General features: G+C 44.1%; 1 protein-coding gene across 1 annotated transcript in view; it reads right to left on the bottom strand.

The window, feature by feature from the left end:
- TMTC1 (transmembrane O-mannosyltransferase targeting cadherins 1) overlaps positions 1-21,403 on the bottom strand; it is a 151,825-nt gene that overhangs the window by 97,353 nt on the left and 33,069 nt on the right. The window lies entirely within an intron of this gene.

The following is a 21,403-nucleotide window of genomic DNA, read 5'->3' as shown; positions in this document are numbered from 1 at the left end:
TGTAATAAAGTGCTGAGAAACAAAAAGAAATACAGAAGAGATGATAAGAATATTTTAAGCAGAGAGGAACTAGAAAACCATTGGAAACTTGACAGATAATTTTAAGAAGTTACAAATAAGTAGTAAACAAAATAAATTCAGAGCCCAAATATTTGCAGGGTCTTCTGCGTAACAAATACTCAGTACCGGGATACTCTATTTAAATGATTTACAAAAAATATAGAATGAATCACAACACCTGCACACACGTTAGTTTTCCAAGTATGACAGCATCATACATTTCTCCCATGAACATCTAGCATATAAATATATTTCCTTCCCAAATTCCTCAGCACAGTTTATCATCTGATTGCTTCCACCCTTCAAGTCTCAGAAAAAACAAGACTGTAACACTTCCTAATGCCGCCCAGGGTATTTAATATCTGGCTTTTTGTTCAAATTTTCTATACTAGGAAGTTTGCAGTCCTGGTCACCCTGGAAAGATGGATAAAAAACTGCACTGCAAACAAAGGCAACAGGGGCAAAGCCAGCAAGGAACAGAGCGAGCATTTAACATCAAGAAAGCAGGACATTTGGGTGCCCTCTACAAAACAGCCCTTCTTCAGAAAACTTTCCACGTCATGCATAACGCTCAGTAACCAGACCATACATCGTAAGCAAAGCCAAATGACTTTGCATCTTCGTGTCTACTTATTTCCAAATGTTGACATTTAAGCGCAGACTCTGACTTAAATGTCAGATGAGTCTTCAAGGGCTGAACCCTGCAAAGTGCAAAGTTTTTTGAGCTCCCACTGACTTCAGTCAGGCTGAAGCAAGTACAAGTGAGATGAAACTAAGTCTTCAGCTTTCCCTCTCCAAGAAAGGTCAGGTTGGCCTTCAAGTGTTCACTGTGGCCCTGCTCCAAAACCCACCGCAGCCAAAGGGAAAGGCTCTCGGTGACTTTAATAGCCTTTGAATCAAACCCTGGTCTTTTGTTCCCATTGGAACCCTTTATGAAAATCTATTCCCTTATGATTTCCGGCAAGAACAGAAGTGTTAGGTTGCATTTTGTTTATATTTTTGCTGGGTGGAGGGAGGAGAGCCCTCTATTAATCACACTGCCTGACTCTTTTCATTACAAAGAACCTGTTTTCACTTGCTTGAAGTTTTAACTAGCTGTAGCACTTTGGGCAGAAATTTTCCATTACAAATATTTGGTTTAGGTGGAATTATTCTGGAAAAAAAAAGAGCAGTCAGAACAGTTCAGCTCCCCCTCCAAGACTTCAATTAGAGACAGAGGCGTTAAGAAGTTTGCCAACTTTGTCCCCAAGAAACCATATCACCTCGCACCAGTGACCTGAAACTGGTGAGGCTGCCACCAGCTCCAGGCCACGTGTTCACCACCTCCAGACCAGCCACCCACATCCAGGAGTGCCGCAGGCCCAGGGGAAGCACCCATGGGGAGGTGGGGGCATGCAGACTTTGCACATGCTGGGCAAGGATCTCACACCTAAGAGATCATTCCCAGTTGGCTCTTTCATCCTTGGCAGCACAGTGCAGGAATGCTCACTCTTAACATCTTGGTTTTGATTTTCTTTGTCTGCCTCTATCTTGCACCTTCCTTGCAGCAAGCACAACACTATACAGAAGCTACCAAACAGTTTCAAGGCATGAGTTTATCCACAAGTCAAAATTAATCTGAAGTGCTCTGCAGAATTACAGGTAGATCCTTGGGTAGCTCAGGCTACTGCAGAGCAGGACTTTTGAAAGCATTTCAGAGAATCCTCACTGGCCTCTCACAGTTTGTGTTTGTGGAGCAGTAACATCCTCAGGAGGAAAAAACAAGAAAAAAACCTTTAGGTAGACACTAACTGCAAATCACCGCTCTGTGCTGAAGAGCAGATGAGCTGCAAGCAAGCAGGCGCCAGAATGAAAACAAAGGGTAGGAGGGAACAGGTGAAGCAAGAGAGTTCAGAGAGCCCTTAACTTTCTGATCCACCCTCCAAATGCTTTTGCTACTTTGCAGCTTTGGTTAAGAAATGCTTCCTTCCATGGTAGTTAACTGAGAAGCCGATTACTCCATTTTCGGAAAGCTGCTGTCCTGAGGTCTATCTGGAAGCCATGAAAGGTGGCATTGCTCAGTGCTCAATGTCCAAGCCATCTGCCCATTAACTCAACCTGCATGAGCGGCACAAACGTACAGGTTCCCTCAATGCATCCAAGCTTTACAAGAACCGTGCGGTTTTCAGAGCACCTTCCAGAGCCTACTACTTGGTTCAGGAAAGGTAAGTAGGAAAACATCTGAAGTCTGGTGTGGGCAAAGAACAATACTCAGTTTGTGTATTAAAGTCAAATGAACTGCAAATGGCACCTGGATGCGGACATTTGCTAAATGTCCGTGAGACAGAGCACGCGCAACATACACATGGTAAATTTAGATGCATTGCAAGCTGCAAATTATGCAGAGCTTCCCCCAGACAGCCTTAGGATCAGCTCAAGCTCTTGATTTTGCCTTTCACTGGGACAATCAAAGAAATTGCTGTTACGAAAGGTCAACTGTTTCATACCTGTTTAAAACAGCTGCATTGCATAAAGCCATTTACAGGTCAGATTTCTGTACATTTGCACACCACCCAAGGCTGCCAAATACCCCACTGCTAATGGGAACCGCTCCCTATCACCTGCTCCACCCCGACCATTGTAATGTGGCTCACGGTGCCAAAACACACACACATGTATTCCCATGTGGGAGTGGGCACAGGACATACGGAGGAAAACTGCACTGACGGTAGCTCCACGCAGCAAAACACTACCTCCAGAGCATAAAACAAGGTGAACATTTCAAGATGTGGGTCTCGCAGATTTTCATGATGAAAAGATAAAGTTAGGGCAAGAAATCCAGATCACCAGGTTTGCTGACTGGGTGTGAAAAGCGCACGTTTGGACAGAGGTTCCACCGCTGCTTCGCGCCAGCTTCCCCACAAAGCAAACCAGCATGTAATTGGCTACTAGCTATCTTTTAAAAGCCTTTCAGGAATACTCCCTGAAGCAACCAGAATCACAACAAACAATAAATCCAGGGAACGCTTAATAAAGCGGGGACCTCTCTCACACAGTTCGAACGCAGGCCAAGACAGATCTTTGGCAGCTCTGGCTTCCTGAAAAGCACGGCTCATCCTGAAATCAATTACATCATCAGAGCGCTCGCGGATTTCATAATTGAAGGCAGCAGGGTAGGTGGCCTAGTAAAACTCAATACCGCGCAGTTTACAGCAATGTAAACTTCGCTGGTACCAGATGGACTTCGCGTTAATCAAAACAAACTTTGCGAAGAAGCAGACAGCTTTTTAATTTGTCTTCGCTGTTGACGGCACCTAGAGTTTACAGACGAGTGGGACAGCTTCTCAGCTGCAGTTAATTGCCATGACACTGTGAGCGATCACAAACCGCTATCAGGAACACATTTATCCCACGCTGGAGCTGACTCAGTTTCGGTGTAAAATGTGAACTCACTCGTGTGTTCTCTTTGAAAGCTTTCTTAAGGGAGAGAAGCAAGCGATTAAGATGTATGGTGGATGCTACCCATCGGGGACATCTGAAAGACCAATCTACACATGGCCGAACAAGCTTTGGCATTTTGAGATCTTGTTTTGGCCAGGTCCCTCTGCTGTGAGAGGATTGTCACTCCCATTTATATTCTTCTCGGGAGGCAGATCCCACTCCCAGCAACCACCAGTGTTTTGAACTAACCCTTTGGAAACCCCTAATATTAGGGAAGACATTAGAGGAGGAGTATAAAAGCAAGGTTTTATACCTTGTTTACCTATTCTTAATTCCTGACAAAAGACCTCTAATCGAGGCATTTTTCAACTTAGAAGGGGGCTATTTTAAGTTAAGGTCAGTTTTAGATCATTGGTAGATGGACATCTAATTAGTCAGTCAGACTTCCCTTCTGAGAAGGCAGAATTTTTACAGGAGCCACATTTTTATCTACAGAGACCCTCCTTACATTTTCTACATACAGATGACTCCCTTACAATCTGTCTAGCCAAGTACATCTTAAATTGGAAAAGGAACTTCTCAGCTTAATTTGGCCTATATTCCTCCTTAAGGAGGACCATAAAGGATATGTGATAGCCCAGGGAGAAAACAGGAGCGAAAATCTGTTGTGGAATTAAAAATACAAATGAAAAAGAAAAAAATATATATATATACATATATTCTAAACGTCTGTATTTTACAATTACTTAAAATACCTGTCAACACAGGGAAATAAAGTATCAGTCATAGCTACAACTTTTTCAAGTGAGAAGAAAGAGAAGTCCTCCTGCTTCCCAATTTATGAGTAGTCTTGACAACCCCTGCAGCATACATGCAGTATCCTTGCTCCTTCTCTCCCTGGAGAGCCTTAAACCCCAGCCACCGCTACCCACGCAGACCCAGATGCATAAACACACACAAACAGAAGCAGTTTTACTGACTCTTTAAAAGCCATGGAGAGATTTTATGAAAGTCACAAGTGTTTTAACTCATTTGCACTGATACTGGCACACACACTTCACGTGCTTTTTCAGCCATGACTGCAAATTTAGCGTTCTTGCACTTTATTGGATTTTCCAGCAAAACAGAGCAGGGTGTAACCGTGTTGGCACATATAGCCAGGATGACCCAACTCGTGGCCTTCCTCTACGCTGTTAGGCATCATGTACCTTGTTCTGCATTGGGTAAAAGTAGAGGGAGAAAACTGGGAGGAAGAGAGAAAGGCACAGTAAGGGTACAGGAAAAAAAAAGGAAAGAAAGAAAATAGCAAAACACCCTTAACTGATCAAAGATGTGACCAAGAAGATGAAAGAGAGCTTCCCTTCATACCAGACATTCCACCGACTCGACAAGGAGACAAGGTGGAGCAGGGCTAACAGGAAAAATAAGACCTCATCAAAGCACAGCCACCTTCCACCACATCTCAGGAAACCAAAGCACCGTGCCTGCAATTTGAAAACTCTCATTGATTTCAGCCATTTTACTTCCTCTGCATCACACACACCTGAGGCCTTGAAATTCACCATTAGGCTCGTTATTTCCCATCCCAGGTCTGTTAAGGGCTGGTATAGTGTATTTCATGTAACCGCATTACAAGCGGCACTGATAGCAGCGTCTAGGCTTTAGCTGCTCCAAGCATTCAACTGCAACCCCCTATTTTCTGTTGCTTGTTCTTTTGATAAGCTTTATTCATTCATGCTGAAAGTCTTCCATTCCACGAGTTTGTGTCAAACTGAATTTATTTTCTTCCTTGAAGGTCTCAGGTAAAACAGTTAGACCATTTCTGAAAAAGTGATCAGAGAAAATCATTGCTTTGTCCCTATCAGTGAGTCATGCAACCATTTTGTTTAAAAAGCTTCCATGGTTGCATACTTTGGAGCAAGGACTTGAAATTTAGCAGAGAAACTGCGGAGATGTGCCTGCTGTTGCTTCCACTGACGACTCACTCCACTTCTGGGCACATGACAAGCCACTGGGGGGAAAAAAATCTCTATCTGCACTCCTGACTTGAGAGTTGTATCAATTCCCCAGGGTCTCTAGCCCTACGTAACACCATCTAGCAGGAGCAGCATCAGACTCTCCTTTCAATTGCTCCTGCAAAGCAATTGAGATACGAGCCTCTCTCCAGCAGTGCTTGCACCCAGCCTGGAAGAGACCATCTGCTTGGACAGCAGAGGACTGAATGTTTGTGGCTAAGAGGCTACCTGAGTATTACAAGGAAGAGAGGGGATAACAGAGAAAGAAGGGAAGGTAGGCATAAGGAGGAATAGTACAGGAGGAAAGAGGAGACAGGACTGGAGAGAAAAAGAAGAAAAGGACGGAGATAGAGTAGGACACTCAGACCTCTGCTGCTACCAAAGATCCAGCAGCAGTATCCAAGAAACCTGCTGCCACTGGAGCTCACTTTGTCGCATCCCCAGCAAGCACTTAGGAGCTGAGCTGTGGCACAGGAGGCTGCTTCAGAAAGCAGCTGTGCTTTCAACTAACCACTCCAGCATGAGCAGATGGACCTGAAAACACAGAGGATAGCCAGGACTCCTACAGACTGACTACTGCCTCTGTGTCTCTGCACAGAAAAGAGCTGGCAGCTCTTGAATACAGGCTCCCCCAAAACACAGCACAGCACCCAAGCGCCCAGCTCACTCCACCAGAGCCGGGCTTGGTAAAGGGGCTGCTTGCAGACCCACTGCATGTTGACAGGAGTGTGAGGGCTGTGAGGTATGTAAGACAGGCTCCCTAGTCACACACGCAAAAAAAAAAAAAAAAAAAAAAAAAAAAAAAAAAAAAACACTAATGAGTAAAGGGAGGTGGTTATCTTCCAGTCATGCATGAGTCTCCATTACTGCGAGTGGAAATTATTGAGGTGTCCCTGGGAAGCAAGTGTCTTAGTAAACATTTACAAACAAACCGTAAAAGATGAGGAGGCCTGCTGCATTGCTTTGATAGTCTCCATAAAACATTTCGTGTCAGTAAATACAAACTTTGGTCGAAGTGTGCTGCTGAGTTACAGAAGGAACCGTGGTGGCTTAAGATTATGTTTGTGCAGTTAGGGAACTAAGGCTCTAGCTTCTTGCTGCTGTGTTTGCCTGGAAACCCAGTAACCAAACTGAAAAAAAAAATAATAAAAATTAGAGAGAGCAGAAGACTTCAGTAGGACAGAAGAGGAGGAATAGATCCCTTCTATCAGTAAAATACAGCAGAGAAAGGGCACAGAAATCAATGTCTATGAGACTGTCAGTCTATTCCTGGTGAGCCTCTGGACTCAGCACCGGAAAGGAAAGATGCACACCTCAGAGCAGGAAATTGTATATACCACTGCTAACTACAGCGAACCATCGTGGCTTCAATCGTGGCACCCAGCCCAAGGCAGGGATGGATGCATTCACCTGGAGCTGCAAAAGCTCCCCCTGAGCAAATGCAGAGCTCCTCCTCAGGAAAAGCAGCCCTAAACAAAGGGACAGGCACTGATAATAAGCACAGCGGTAGGCGAGGTTCAGCTGGTCCCAAGCCTCAGAAGTCCTGAAACAGCTCTTTAAGGAACTTAAATAACTTGGTGGTACGGCTGAAGAGTTTCATTTGAGGAAGGGGGGAAAGAAAACAAACTTTTACAGCTGAGCCTTCTCTCAATCAGGGTGAACACTTTATTTTTATTGTTTTCTGAATTATATTTTTAAAACCATCACTTGGAGTCAACACAAAAAAAGTGTTTTGTGATGCTTTGAGAGACAAATAATGTCATTGTGAGCATTTCTGGCAAATCAAGCGAGTCTGGTAAGTGAAAACTCTTGTTCTGGAACAAGATTTAGGCACAATTTGCGAAGAAATAAAGGGAGAAAATAACCTGAACCTCCTGTAAATTTAGCCTGAAAAGTATTGTTTTATTACAGAATCAATTTGTTTCGAGATTTCTTTAACACTTCCATAATTTACTCGTAATCCAAAACTACCTGTCAAATTCAATTTAAATGCTCATTTTTCATTTAATTAGAGAAGGGGGAAAAACACACACATCTACAGTTTGAGTCCTTAACACAGAGATAAGAAGACGGAAAGAAAAGCGGTTATCACACGCTGTGGTGGTGTAGAGGGACTGCGCATCTTCAGGACAGTAAAACAGAGAGGTTTTGGGGGGAGTTTGTCAGTCTTAATGTCCAAAAACTAATTAATGAAAATTTAGAAACAAACAGCAAGTGACAGTGAGAGAGTAATCGAAAAAAAATGATGGGCAAAAAACCAAGAGGGGCAGTAATATGTTTGCCAACCTTCCCTCCTCTTCCTCCCCTTTCTGATTTTGCCGTAGGGCAGCGAGCTCTCGGGGGAGACAGAGAGCAAGGGGTACACAAGAGCTAGTGCACGACATCACTGCAGCAGCACGAGTTTGCTTATACAAGGTATTAGATGAAGGTCACAAAGCTCCCTGGATTCCCCTGAAGATCCTCTGCCAATTAATAGCGGTTATAACCTAATGGTTTACATTGACAATTTTTCCAGATCCACTTATGGAAAGGACAGGGATGGTCCTTGCTGGACCCAGACCTTCTGTCAAAAGCCACCAGCAGCAGAGGCACAAAATTCAGCTGCATTGTATGCAAACTGAAGCTTGGACCACTTTCCACAAACTTTTCCTTCCAAATGAAACCCATGTACCAGCTACTTAAAAAACAGTTCACTGGATGTCAGTGCTGCATACTTCAGGAAGAAGGTATTTCCTTTCCGGAAAATTCCTAATCTCACATTTTGATCTAGCATGTCCCTTTGCCTCTGTCAGATTAAATAACGCAATCTGTAAATATGTCACAGCCATCTCTAAATACAAAATAAATGGCAAAAAAGTCTTTCCTCACTCTTCTCTTGTTAGGAAACCGTCTGTTATTTTTAACAGCCTCAAAAATAGCTTGTTCTTTTTAAATATGAATGACACAAGTCTGTTAGCAATATAGCGGAGAAGAAAAATAACATTCTTCAGAGATGGTATCCTTTCAGTGAAACTTTTTGATGTTTGCAATCAAATGCAACTCAATGCCAAAGTTATACAGCAACACAGAAAGAATCCGAAAGAAAACAATTCAAAAATTGGCAGCAAATGACTGCTTTTGTCAGAAGCTCTGTAAGTAAATTGTGCCTGTGCTATTACTGTTGGCATGAAATACTAAACAATATACTTCCAACAACTTTCATCTCTGTCACTTTTCCACTCAATCATCTACACAAAAATCCTTAAGTTCTTCAAATTAAAAATGGACCAGCTCTTTCATCACAGACACTCAGGGCTCTGTCATGCTAGGGTTCATTTGTAAAAAATTAAAATTAAAATCTGCAATAGGCTGTAAAGATTAGTGGCTTGCTTTAAATGGATTTCCTTTGCAAAGCTATTATTTCTATCTGATCTAAACAGATAATAAATGGTAAAAGCCAAAAGCACATCAATAAAAGAATAATTCTGAAACTTGGCAGAATTAGAAAAAATAATTATATTTTATCCTATTTTGACCACAATTCAGTCTCATCTATTGCCAGAAAAATAAGACCACAAATAATCCAGCCTTCTTTAAGCCCCTAAAATATTCTCTTTGAACTGCATTGGCAACTTCCAAAAAGTAAGTAACAGCAAGAAAACGACATCATTTTGTAGTCTCCTACCGCCACAGAAGTGGGTTTAAATACTGATATTTAAAAACTTGGCAAACATGAGAGATCCTGCATAGCTTGCTCACAAGAACGTTTACGGGATGTTGCGCTCACTTAGCCAGAAATATGAGCAACTTCTGCCTTGGGGAGTTTGCAACAGTCTGTAACGCATCCCCCAGCCACATCAAACTTTGATGGGATGGGACCAGAGCGGACACTTAGTAATGCTTAGCTCAGATGTGTGTTTATACAGACGACCAAATATCCACACGTAATTGATAGCTTCTCCTCCCTGAAACCAACACCAAAAGGCGTGTCACCCTTTCAGCTCAAGGCAAGCAGATGAAATTGCATTGTGAAGTTTGCTCAAAGCTTCCTTACCCTCCAAAGTCACCAGTGGTCTGGGTCACTCCAGCAGGCCACAGCCAAGATCACTTCATGTCCCTTACACAAGGACTGCCTGGTTTGGCTGCTATGTGGGGCATCTTCCAGCAACACGCCCAACCCAAAAACCAGGCAAAAGGAGACAGCGATGCTGGCCTTTATGAGCCCTGAGGTTAGCGACCTTCTCAAGAGCCAGGACCTGGCCAGGGAGCACCTCAACCAGGCAGAGGGGACTGAGCTGTGCCCGCTGATGTGGAGAGGGAGTGGGCAGACGGGCCTCTTGTAGGAGAAAGCAGGCTGGCACAGGCAAGGAGAAGAAGGAGCCACACATCGTAGGAGAAGTTTTAGCTCCCTCAGAGGATACTCCCAGGGCTTTGTGCTTGCTCAGCCAGTCTCTAGACAGTGATGGGATCTGGTCAAAAATGGTGCAGGTGTCCAGGCAAGATGACACAGGTGATGGAGGAGGTGAAAGGAGAGAAGTGCTATGTGATGTACCACAAACACATCTACTCATGTTAAGGGAGCAGGTACCATACAGTAGGCACATGTAACAGCAGGTAACAGAGTGTGCTGTGGTGGGGCAACGCTGTCCTGAGTTTGGACAAGGACCCCAGGCATGTGGCTTTGCCTAGGAGAACGCACTGTCAGGAAAAGCCAAGGGTCAAGCTGTGGTCTGCGTGCTGCCATCACGTTGGATTGCTACCCAGCCAGCCATGTGTCCTCCACAGGGACGGGGATGGAGGTTTTGAACAAGAGGCCAGCGGGTAGGCCATGGGGTGCTGAGGCCGCAGTGGTGGGGCCGCACCTCACAGCCCACGGTGGCTCTTGGCCTGCTGCTCCTCACACACACAGATACAGCCAGGAGCTTGTCCTCAAAGGCTGTGAGAAGAGTCGCCACAGAAAAGCAATGCCATGGCCTCTGATCCTCAGCTTGGAGGCAGCCCGACTCCAACTAAGACAGGAGAGCTGGTTCTCCCAAATTTCACTTTTAAAGAACCCCTGGGACAAGCAATGCCGTAACTAAGCTGATACCAAGACTCTTGCATAGATTTGCTTGCAGGAAACAGGTATTTTCATTAAATTAACCAACTCTTTTTCTCTTCTTGTTCCCCTTTAATATTTGCACTGCATATGTTTGATCCTATTATTAAACACAATAAATAGGCCCTTGCTGAATAATTAAGAAAGAAGTATCAGCCAGCGTGGGTAATATTGCCAGCCAAGATTGAAGACAGAGCGCTGCCATTATTTCTGTATTTGAGTTATTGATTAAATGTAACATCCATAAGCAGCAATCAGAATTGCTATTCCACGACCATTTCCAGAGAAACAAAGACTTGCTCCAAACGCCAATCACATATACTCTCGTGGTTAAAATGCAATTAAACAAGTAAAGCATCCGATATACCCACAAGCCAAACAAAAACACAGCACAGAAACCTGAACTGTAGAGCAAAAACAAAGGCAATATTTTAAAACCTAATTCGAGAATGAAAAGTATCAATACAGACTGTTGTTTATAAGCCACTGTAAAAACTTTCAAATTACTTGTATTATTAATACAGAGGAAAAAGGTTCTTTTTCCAAAATATGCATCAGTAGGAAAAATCTTGTGAAGCAGTAATGCTTTTACTTATTCCAGAATACTGTCTTTCCCCCACATTTTTTTTATGCTTTCTGGTTTACTTTTGAAGGTTTTGTAACTGATAAAATGTATGGGAAGAAAAACATTCTTGAATTAACTACACATAACTCTTGCCCTCAGACCCTGAATAAAGAAGGCTATTCTGAGAAAAATAAGAGTAAGAACAATACAAACAAATCTAGTTATTTAGCAGACTCAGCTTGATCACCAGAAACACATCCAGAGAGCAACATCCTCACTGAAGGCCATTGGGCTTTCAGAGAGGGAACAGGCAGAGGTAAAGCCAGGCCAGCGGGGACATCCACCCCCACTGCTCCTGCGAGACGCAAACAACGAGTCCAGCGCACTGCCACCTCCCACGTTGGAAAGAGGCCGAGCATCTTCACTGAGAGCATAAGCTTTCACCTCAAACTTAACTTGTCGATCCCACCTTGTTAACAAAGAAACAATTCTCAAAACAGTGGTTTCCTCCTGCAGTGGCTGGCGTACGAGGCGAACACTACAAGCACTGGCCGTGTTACAGAGCGTCTCCCGTTTGGCAATGAGTCTCTTAGCCAGTATGCTCAGGGCAGGGGGGGTTTGCAGCAGGATTTTCTGAGGAGCAGAGAGGCAGCAGAGTGGAGTTCACTTACATGGCTGCTGCCTGTCAAAAGCCTCCTCAGAAGAGCACAAACTCATCCAAGTGCGAGCACTTGAGCAAAGCTATTTTGTGTGCTTCAGTTTTGTTTCCTTGAACTGATAGCTCAGGGCTAGGAGGCAGAAGAGAAGAAAGCACACTTTTCACAAGGGCCAGAAAGGAAAGAATTTTACAAGATGGATGGAGTGAACCAAGGCGAAGTGTTGATGAACATAGTGTGCTTCAGGCAACCTAATAAACTCGTGTTATGAAATCGCTACAAATCATCTGCATGAGTTTAAAGTCATGACCAAACAATACATGCTGCATTACTCCACAGGTTGCTTGCCTCAGGTAAAAAGGAAAATTCTGACAGATTCACTGGTACCCATTACAGAGCAATTACCCACTGCTCTGTTATTTTTTGTCGCTTTTAACCTCCGATGAGCTTGTTTTAATGCCTTGATCAGATCCAGGAATCTGTCCCTTTGCAAAGAGCCACCTGACAGCGTGCCACAGTGACTGTCCCCAGAATTAGGGCAGAGACGTCGAAACGCACAGAAGGAAAATTGATCCAATCGATCTCTAGAAGAGTTGAGAAGCCCAAGTCCTTGGAGACCTTTATTTTTTCAATCTGCAATGAAAGGGCCTGGCAGTAAACTGGAGAAAGCCAGTTTTATAAGCTGGGAGGGAAATGATTATAGAACTGTAGCATTTAGGGGATCTTCCAGCTGGTTTAAATGATTTAGTTTCCTTATGAATTTACTGAAGAAAAAAAGCCTCCTGAAGGTCAGCCATGAGTGCTAACGGTATTGCATGAAGCAAACTTCCCAATTTATTCTCAAGCATTTAATTAAAAGACAGGGGCTAGAGGAGGAAAGAGGCATAGAGAGGGGAAACGGAGGTTATCGCATCCATATGCAAATACAGATTAAGGAAGCAGACCGTCTCCTGCAATATTTTACACAAATGAGCAATGTCTAGAGAGGAACCGGAGAGCAACACCACTTCCTCACAGCTCCTCTGACTGTGGCAGACAGGTGCTCAGGTGAGAGGGGAATTCAGATACCCTCAGAACCTCCTCTGTCATGGCTCAGAAGAGGCTTTTACTGTTGGGTGAAATACCTCTTCTCAAAGGGAACAGGATCCAATTCGTTTGGTTTTCTCTTTTTATTGCACAGGCTTTGCTATTATGTGTGCTATACTGATAGTTTCTCAAGGAAGCAATAAAATTTCTAAAATGCTTGGAGAAAAAAGGAGTGTTTGTTCAGCTAAAATGTCTTGGCTATTTCACTCCAGATTTGCAAATAACTTTGCTGGCCCCGCACTACATGTCTGAGAGCTCCACAAGAAAAAGAAGTGGAGTTGCAATGGGCAGCCTTCAGCAATCCAGGCCAGTGGGAATAAGGAGCAGCATCTTAATAGCCTCCTCTTTCTCTCCCACCCCTGAGAAAAGTGTGGCTGTTGTTGAATCTAACTCTTCTTCGACATTTCTTATTTAGAAAATGTCTGAAATAGAAACAAAGCATACTGTTCACTGAGAAAGGTTTTGTGTTTTGTTTTTGCAGATGATTAGGATTAACGAAAAAACAGTTTGGGTTAAACTAAGCTTTTCAGGATGCCTTTTTTTTTTTTTTTTTTTTCCATTAGGACAAAATCTAATCATTTAATTTTCACCCTGCTGGAAATTAGCAGGGGCTCCTGCCTGGTCCCGCCTTCCTGCAAGGTCAGCAGGCTGCACCCTGCTTTGGTTCCTTTCTGGCACAGGCTGCACGCTGACGTTGGCAGCTCCTGTGCTGGCAGGAGCACTGCAAACCCAGGGCTGCCCCGCTGCCTGCTCGTCTCCTTGGGAAGGAGCGAGCAGGCTGGCAGCAGCGGCCGTATCCAGCACCCTGCAGTGGCACCGCTGGCTGCATCGAGGCTCTCCCTGCCCATTGCTCACTGCCTGGGCACAGGGCAAGGCCCATGTGCAACTCCGTGCCTTTGACCAGTTGCAAGACACAGGTGTTTGTGGAAGTATTTCAGATGTGTACCCAGGATCCTGTGGTTGTCTCTGCAGTAACATCTCCAGAATAAAGGCTTTATTAGACAGGATCCCAACCCATCCATCCACCCCCCAACTGCACACAAGCTAACTTAAAAACTCAAACATGCCAGATACCTCATTTGTTGCAATTTCTTTTTCTCTCTTGCTGACCTCTCTTACTGGCTCTGCAAGGCCACATCTGACATAAATTATATCAGCATCCACCAAGGCACAGAAAGGGAAGCTGAAACCCTGAGGACTCCATCCCACTTTCATTTCTGTCAACGGCCACCTCTTGCTGATTTCACAGCAGGAATCATGATTCTTTCCACTTCTTTATTATTATTTTTTAAAACAACTTCTGGTACAGGGCCAGTACTTGGTGGAGAATGAGACAGTCCCACTGGGTGCTGTTCATCCGTGTCCTGCCAGCATTCCTGGCGCTAACCGACCCACCACACAGGATTTACAACGCCTGTGCAAGCATAGCACCGCCTTCCCTCCCTCCCCTGCCCTTTGCTCTTCCCCTGCAACTACCACGTGCACCACGGGGCTGACGGATCAATCTGCTCTCCTGCAACAATGCGCGCCAAGCCACGTGCCAAAATCCTGGTGAAAGCAGCTGGAAGCCTCTGCAAGAAAAGTAACAGCAGTGGGGATATTTAGGGAGTCAGGGAGGCTAGCTTTTGCCAAGGGAAATGAGCTTCCCCAGCCACCCTGTCTGGTCAGGGATGAAAGGGAAAGGGAGATGCAGAAGGACCCTTCCTTCTGAGTCATCCTCTTGGGACCCTCTCTCTCTTCACGGACTACAGATAGAGCTAACCTCCCTTGGACACAGCTCCCTCTAAGCCCACACTGTCCAGATACAGAGCAGGCTCTACTGCAAGGCCCTAACAAAAATAATTAGAGTTACTGATGGAGAAAAAACACCTTTTGGGTCTGGTATTTATCGTACAAAAGAGTGCGAGATGCCTTCACCCTCTTGGCAGCCCTGCCTTTAAAAGCTCCAAACTGACACCAGCTTTGATGGAAAAATAGGTTGCAGAGCCTCAAAAGGCATGGGGCTTGCTTTTCATCTGCTGCTCCGCAGGTCAGTCAAAGAGCCAGATTCGCAAATGGAAAAGCTTCTGTCATTTCGCAATAGCAGCACACAGACAGACTGCCTCTTGACAGGAAAAAAATAAAAGAAGACTACAAAAAATGTTGATATGGTAACACATGTTTAAAATCAGTAACGAGAAGGCCAGAGGAGAGCTTATCCAGAGCCCCACGTGCCAGCCAGTCTTAGACTACTTTGGCAGAGGCAACTCTGGAAAAACAAGGTGGGGATAGCTGCTTTATGACTTGCAGATTGTCTGTGTTAGGGCAACCAACCTCAGTCATCTGCTTTAGCCGAAACCCCGAGACCAAACAGCTCCTGAGACGCTGAGGTCAGACAGGCTCTTTGGGGCTGCACATCGGTTACAAGAGGGAGCACCCGGCTGCCCCACAGCGGCGGGTCTCCACCAGAAAATCCATCTCGAGGTGACTGACCACTGCTGAACTGAGCATCAGCACCCAGAGATGCAAAGAGCCATTATCTCTGTCTCTTTGTATGTAAGCAAGCTGTCCAGTCCACAATCTACCATGGCACTGTCTGTTGGCTCTCCTGAAACAAGTAGTCCATAGCTACACTTTGCATCAGAAGTTTCAAGGATTTCACCCCCACAGAGTGAATTACACCAAACAATTCATTGTTAACACCTAACATGGAGGAATTTAGAACATCACTGCCACTAGAAATGAAATGGGATAACATAGGATGCAAATTTCTTCACGCTCTCAAAAAAGGAGCGGTTGTACTTGGTGCAATGCATCTTTGCTAGCAAGTAAACATTTTATCAAGCTGTAGCATGCAGCTTTCCACCCCAAATGACTTCCCTGCTTTTTTCAGAAGTACCAGTTATTTAACCTTCCAGATGTCCCCAAGCTGCTTCACAGCCGGGTTTTGGAGCAAGCATGTGAAAAATTAAGAACTGTACCCAAAATGAGGCTAGCTGTATTTTTTTAAGAGGACCTGCAGATGTGACTCCAAAAACATGGGCTTCCCTCCGCGTATTTTGTAAGCAGTCATTTCATTCAAGTCAATTATGGAGAAAAAAAAGAAAACAACAAAACCATCCTAATGACAATATTAGCTTTAAAAATATCCCCTGCCCAACAGCTGTTTCTTCAGGACTTCTATATACAAGCTGTTACACAGAATTTGCAAGACTGACTCACAGCTCTGCAATATCTACATGCACCTGCCCCCACAGCAGCTCCGTGCTACTGGGGCAAGGCAGGATCCCAGCCCCTCTGAAGCTCTGGGATGCTGCAAGAGCCCCCTGGCAATGCACTGCAAGCTCCTTTTCCAACATTTCAGTTCAACGTTGAGGAATGGGTGGTTATTGCATCCATTTTGTCCCAGTGCTGATTTTACGACTCGGTGCTGCAGTACAGTCTGAAACGGAGACCTGCTTCAAAGCATTAATATCAGTGATTGAGAAAGGGCCGGTACCGACAGACAGCCCTGGCAGAGGATGCAGGACACCTCCTGCATCTTTACCCCTCTGCAGACTGACAGCAATCCAGAGGTTTTCTGGTTTCCGTTCCTTTGACTGGTTTAAAAAAGATGTGCTCCCTCCTTTTTAAGGGGACAGCTGACAAATTTCAAAGTTTCCCTTTCATTTCTATCCTGAGAACAGAGGAGGAAAGGATAAGGCTGCATAAGGAAATACTGCTTCAGAGACAATGCGAAATGGACATTCTTCCAAAGACTTCAAGAGGGATGACTCCCAACTCCAGGAGGAAAGACACCTCATTTAATAAAAAGCCATAATGAGACAAGAACTTCAGATTATAGGACTTGAAGAAAAGCAATTTTTTTCACCACCACTTTTTTTTTTTTTTAAACACCTCACTGTCTATTTTTAACCCTAAAAACCTGTTAAGATTTTTTTTGTTTGTTTCTAGACTCTAAGGCATACGGTTTTCTCCAGGAGACTGAACTACTGCCAAAATTATACTGCTAGCCAAGGATCTTAACATACTTTGCAACAACATTAATTAAAACTCACACAGCAAGATGCCAGGAATAAGGACGGATCTTTTGTTTCTCAGCAAGGAAAACAGAAAAAAAAGGTACAAAAAGATTTTACAACATACCAACCACAAAGAAAACCAACTGGGAGGGCAGAGAGGTGGGCAAGGAAGAGTAAAGCCCACTATTTTATCTCTTGTGCTTTTACTAGGCTGTGCTTCTACTGTGCAATACTAGGTTGGCTGAGATTGAAAACTGAGATTTAAGAGCCAATTCTCTTCATTCTGGCCCTCCCCTGCTTTCTCACCACACCTACACAAATGCTGCATCAAAATACACCATCCGTGCCACAGGAAACAAAGCAGTTGATAATTATCCTATCTTGTTATAAGGATGCCTCATCCGTACTTCTCTGAAGATTTATCACAGAGCCATTATTTCTCTCTGCAGCATGATTTCCCACTCAAGTGTGGGGAAAATGAAGGCAATAGCTATTTAAAAGCGATTTGCAACATGGTCTATATGTATTAATTTCTTACAATCTTCCAGGAATATATTCTTACACCGTGTACCTAATCCACAAATATATATCCATTTGTTTAATAAATTTATTAACAATATAATAATAGAACTGAAGTGACAATATAATTTTTACAGAACAGCACATATTTATTACTTTATAATATACAAACACCATTCCATCAAAATGAAGTAAGGTTAGCAAAGCCATTAATATATCCTATCAGCATGGCAGGGCTTGAAAAATAATAAAGGGGACCAGAATTCACATCAGACATTATTTGCTGGTTTTGGAATGGTTGTTTCCCTTAAAAGTAACAACAACTGAAACCAGCATCTCCGCAAGTGCAGACAGAAAGAACAACCTGAAAAGCTGCAAGTTCAGCAGCAAAATGACAACAATTTCAAGAAGGCAGCAGGTCATGGCGCAGGATGCCCTTGATGGGATGTCACAATTCACCACACAATGCACGAGGGTTTTATCTGAAAGGCCAGCATACGTTCAGAGCAGAGATCCTTTTGGGTTGAACAACCTGGAGCTACAACCGCATGGGGAAAGGAGGGAGGTGGAAAGCTGAGGAAATGGAGGAGCTAAGCTACCCAGCTTCCCAGCCATTTAAGCTCTACTTCTTAACACAAACGGCTCTATAAAAAATATTTTACTGAACCAGGCAAACAGAAAGCTAAAAAGGAAATCTGAACCCCCTTAACATACGTTTTCAGCTCTTTGGACCCCAGTACAGAGTTGATACCATGGCTGCTTCTCAGAGCAGAATTCAGTGGCATCCATGCCTGATGCCAAGGGCAGCTCCTCACCACAAAAATGTTCAACCTTCACATCAAGTCTAGAGGCTGTACTCCACAGTGTATTTTTGTCACAGAAATAAACATCTTTAAAATCAAATTTGTTTCCCAAACAAAGGAATTCACCTCCCAGAGTCTGCCAGGGAGAGAGGAGGGGGGAAATTCAACATCTCTTCCTCTGCTTTCAGGAAATTAAAGTTACCCGAGTACAGGGAGGTGTTAAGAAGCCTCAGCTTCTTCTCGATGCCAATATTGAAAGGTGTCAGATGCCTTTACCTCACACAGCTGCCAGAGGATGGTGAGGGAGCATAGCACTGCACATCCAGGCTTATGCAGAAAGTTTATTTTGTCTCCTCTGAACCAGAAACACTTCAGACCATTAATTTCTGTAGCTCGAAGTTATTTCCTCTTTAGCTTTTTTTTTTTTTTCCCCTTAACTAGCCAGGAGTTGGTACTATTACTAAGTGATGGGTGCAGAGCTGGAGAGCTGTGCTCTGCAGCCACTCCAAAGTCATCGCTCCGTGGCTGACAGGCAGAACAACCTAGCCCATAGAGGACTTCCCTCACCTGGCAGTGACCTAAACAATAACCCACTGCCCAGCAGCTACAATATTGTCTCACGTGTCCACAGAGGATAGCTGTAGCCAAGAAAAACCCACAACTTCACCTAGCAGCTGAAGAAAGGTCAGTCAGCCCTGGGGCTGTGCCAGGAGTGGAGATGCCTACTCACCTTCCAAGGGAAACAGAGGTTACAGAAGTGTCTGCACTTCCCCTAGAGACCCCAGCAGCCTTTTAAAACTGTCTAGCCAAAAAGGAGCAAGTCACTCCTCCTCAGTAAAGACACTTTTTCTGCGGAACTTCATGGATGGAAATCCATGACACAGGGAGCAGAACTCCCTCCAGCAAGTACACTGCCAGGAAAGGAAACATGCTCATCATTTTCTTAAACTCACATGAAATAACATGAAATACGAGAAAAAAAAATATCTTTGCTCACCAGCTGTATCGTTTTCACACAGTCATTCAGACTTTCACACAATGGGCAAGATGTACCCCATAAGCATGGCAAAGAAAGCAAAAGTCTCCAAAGGGCCTGATAAAATGGCAACTAATGCTTCTAGGAGTCCAGAAGACCACAAGAAGCAGCAGGTTTCATGACTGACATGAAAGGAAAGTATTGATAATTAAGTTTTAAGTCCAGTGTGATTTTCAGCCCTCACCTCACTCGTGTCCAACACTAGCTGCACTGTTGCACTAGTGTCCAACCAGGCATAAGCTGGAGCCCCTACCCAAAATAATTACACTTCATTTTCCTTGTTCTCCAGTTGCCAAGATAACACAGGACGTTCTCTACTGCTTCACTCTCCCATGAAGGGAACTTAAATTTGATGGGGATACTGGTGGTATGTTTTTTATCCCGTGCATTTTCAGTTGCTGATAGTTTTTGTCCTGTGCTTTTTCAAAATGGCTGTGAGTCAGAATGAAAAGCATAAGTTGCTGAGATTCTCATGGCACTTGACCAAAAGAAATAAATAAAAATAAAAACAAGCACTCCAAATATACTCTTCTCACTGGCAAAAGTGAAGGCAGCTTCTCTGGAGTCTCAGCCGTTGTCGCTATGCAAAGCTTGCCTAGACAACACCATTAAAGAGGATTTTAATTTATAATTAATAATTTAATTATTTGGTAACAGCCCATGGCAATCCACTGCTCCCCCCCTCCCCATGAACACTTAGGACATAAAAGAGTTGCCCCTAGATTCGCGCACTTCAACACCAGTTTCATACCTTGCTCGACAGTCTCCTTTGTTTTGTGTCTGTGTTCACATATATTAGAACGTACAGGCACACAAAGGGAAAAAGAAAAGACAAAAGGAGATGTGCATATGTTAAAAGATAACACCGACATAAGGGCAAGTTGGCATAAATCGGCCATCGAAGCATTTAGGCTGGGAAAAGGAAGCCTTCCAGGCAAACTTGTCAGACTGTGGAACAGCCTTCCAAGGGGAGCCATGGAGATAGTCCAACCGGACGACAAGAGGCAGCGCTGAGCCAGTTCATGAAAGGGATTAGATCGCTGTCTGCACGTGCTAACAGAGGACTACGTCTAACGAGCCAAGCAGTCCCTGACCATCTGAGGTGCCTTTGACAGAAGTAAGGACTCTACTTTATGAAGATACCATCTGCAGACCATCTCCTGCGTTGTGTTGGTTTGTTTAGTTTTTTTCTTCTCTTTTACTAAGGCAAAGGAAGCATACATCTCTTCTCACTAAAGGCACAGCAACTCCCATTAGACAAGTTACTGAAGGAAATAAGCATTAACAGATTGGAAAAGACTTTCAACATTAAATGGCCAGAAATACTCCAAGGCTTCTTATTTAAGGGGGAAAGAAGCATCCCACAGACATCAGCTTGTATATATTGCTTGACCGCAGGCAGGTCTATGGAGCCAGTCAGAGCTGTACAGCCAGCCAGCCCATTCACTAGATTTGCAGTGGCCTGACTCTTGTCACAGAGATCCCAGAGATGTGGAAATCTCAGCTGTACCAAATACAAACAGAGTTACAGCAATCAACACCAGCTGTTCAGCTGCAATGACCCAGTAATCTTCATGATTACGTGTCCCAGTTACAAGGGGACTCTGCTAGAGGGATTAGCTGGCCGTGATCACCACACTAAGCTCTACTCAACAAAGCATTAAACACAAGGACTAAACATTCAAAACAATTTCCTGCTGAAGTACCTCAGTGTTTGGGAGCCGGAGAAAAGTCAAGGCCTAATTGGCGGAGAGCATTACCGCTTCAAGTGATTGTGCCAGGAATCAAACATCTCAAAAGCAGACCCCAAGAGCACCATCTGGACTTGCTCAAGAGCCCTGCAACTTTAACCAGATGAAAACTAGTGTCTTCTTCAAATGCAACTTGGGCGACGACCACACTGTACTGTAGTCCCAGGGCTCCTGCCTCTCCAGAAGCCTCCTCCCTGTCCTGGCAGAATTACCAGGGGACCAACATCACACCACAGCGTGCTCTAAAACACCACACCAAATCAACGCCAACCTCAAACTTGGGGCCATGGCAGAGGCATCTTTCACGATGATGTAAAACATCTTCCCTGACTTTGATAGGGAAATTTTTCAAACTCAATCTCACAGGTGTTTTATTTCTTTTTTTTTTTTTTTAATAACATATAAGATCTACCA

Source organism: Cygnus olor, chromosome 1, assembly GCF_009769625.2.
Source record: "Cygnus olor isolate bCygOlo1 chromosome 1, bCygOlo1.pri.v2, whole genome shotgun sequence".
Lineage (NCBI taxonomy): Eukaryota > Metazoa > Chordata > Aves > Anseriformes > Anatidae > Cygnus > Cygnus olor.
This window is presented reverse-complemented; position numbering and strand designations above follow the sequence as displayed.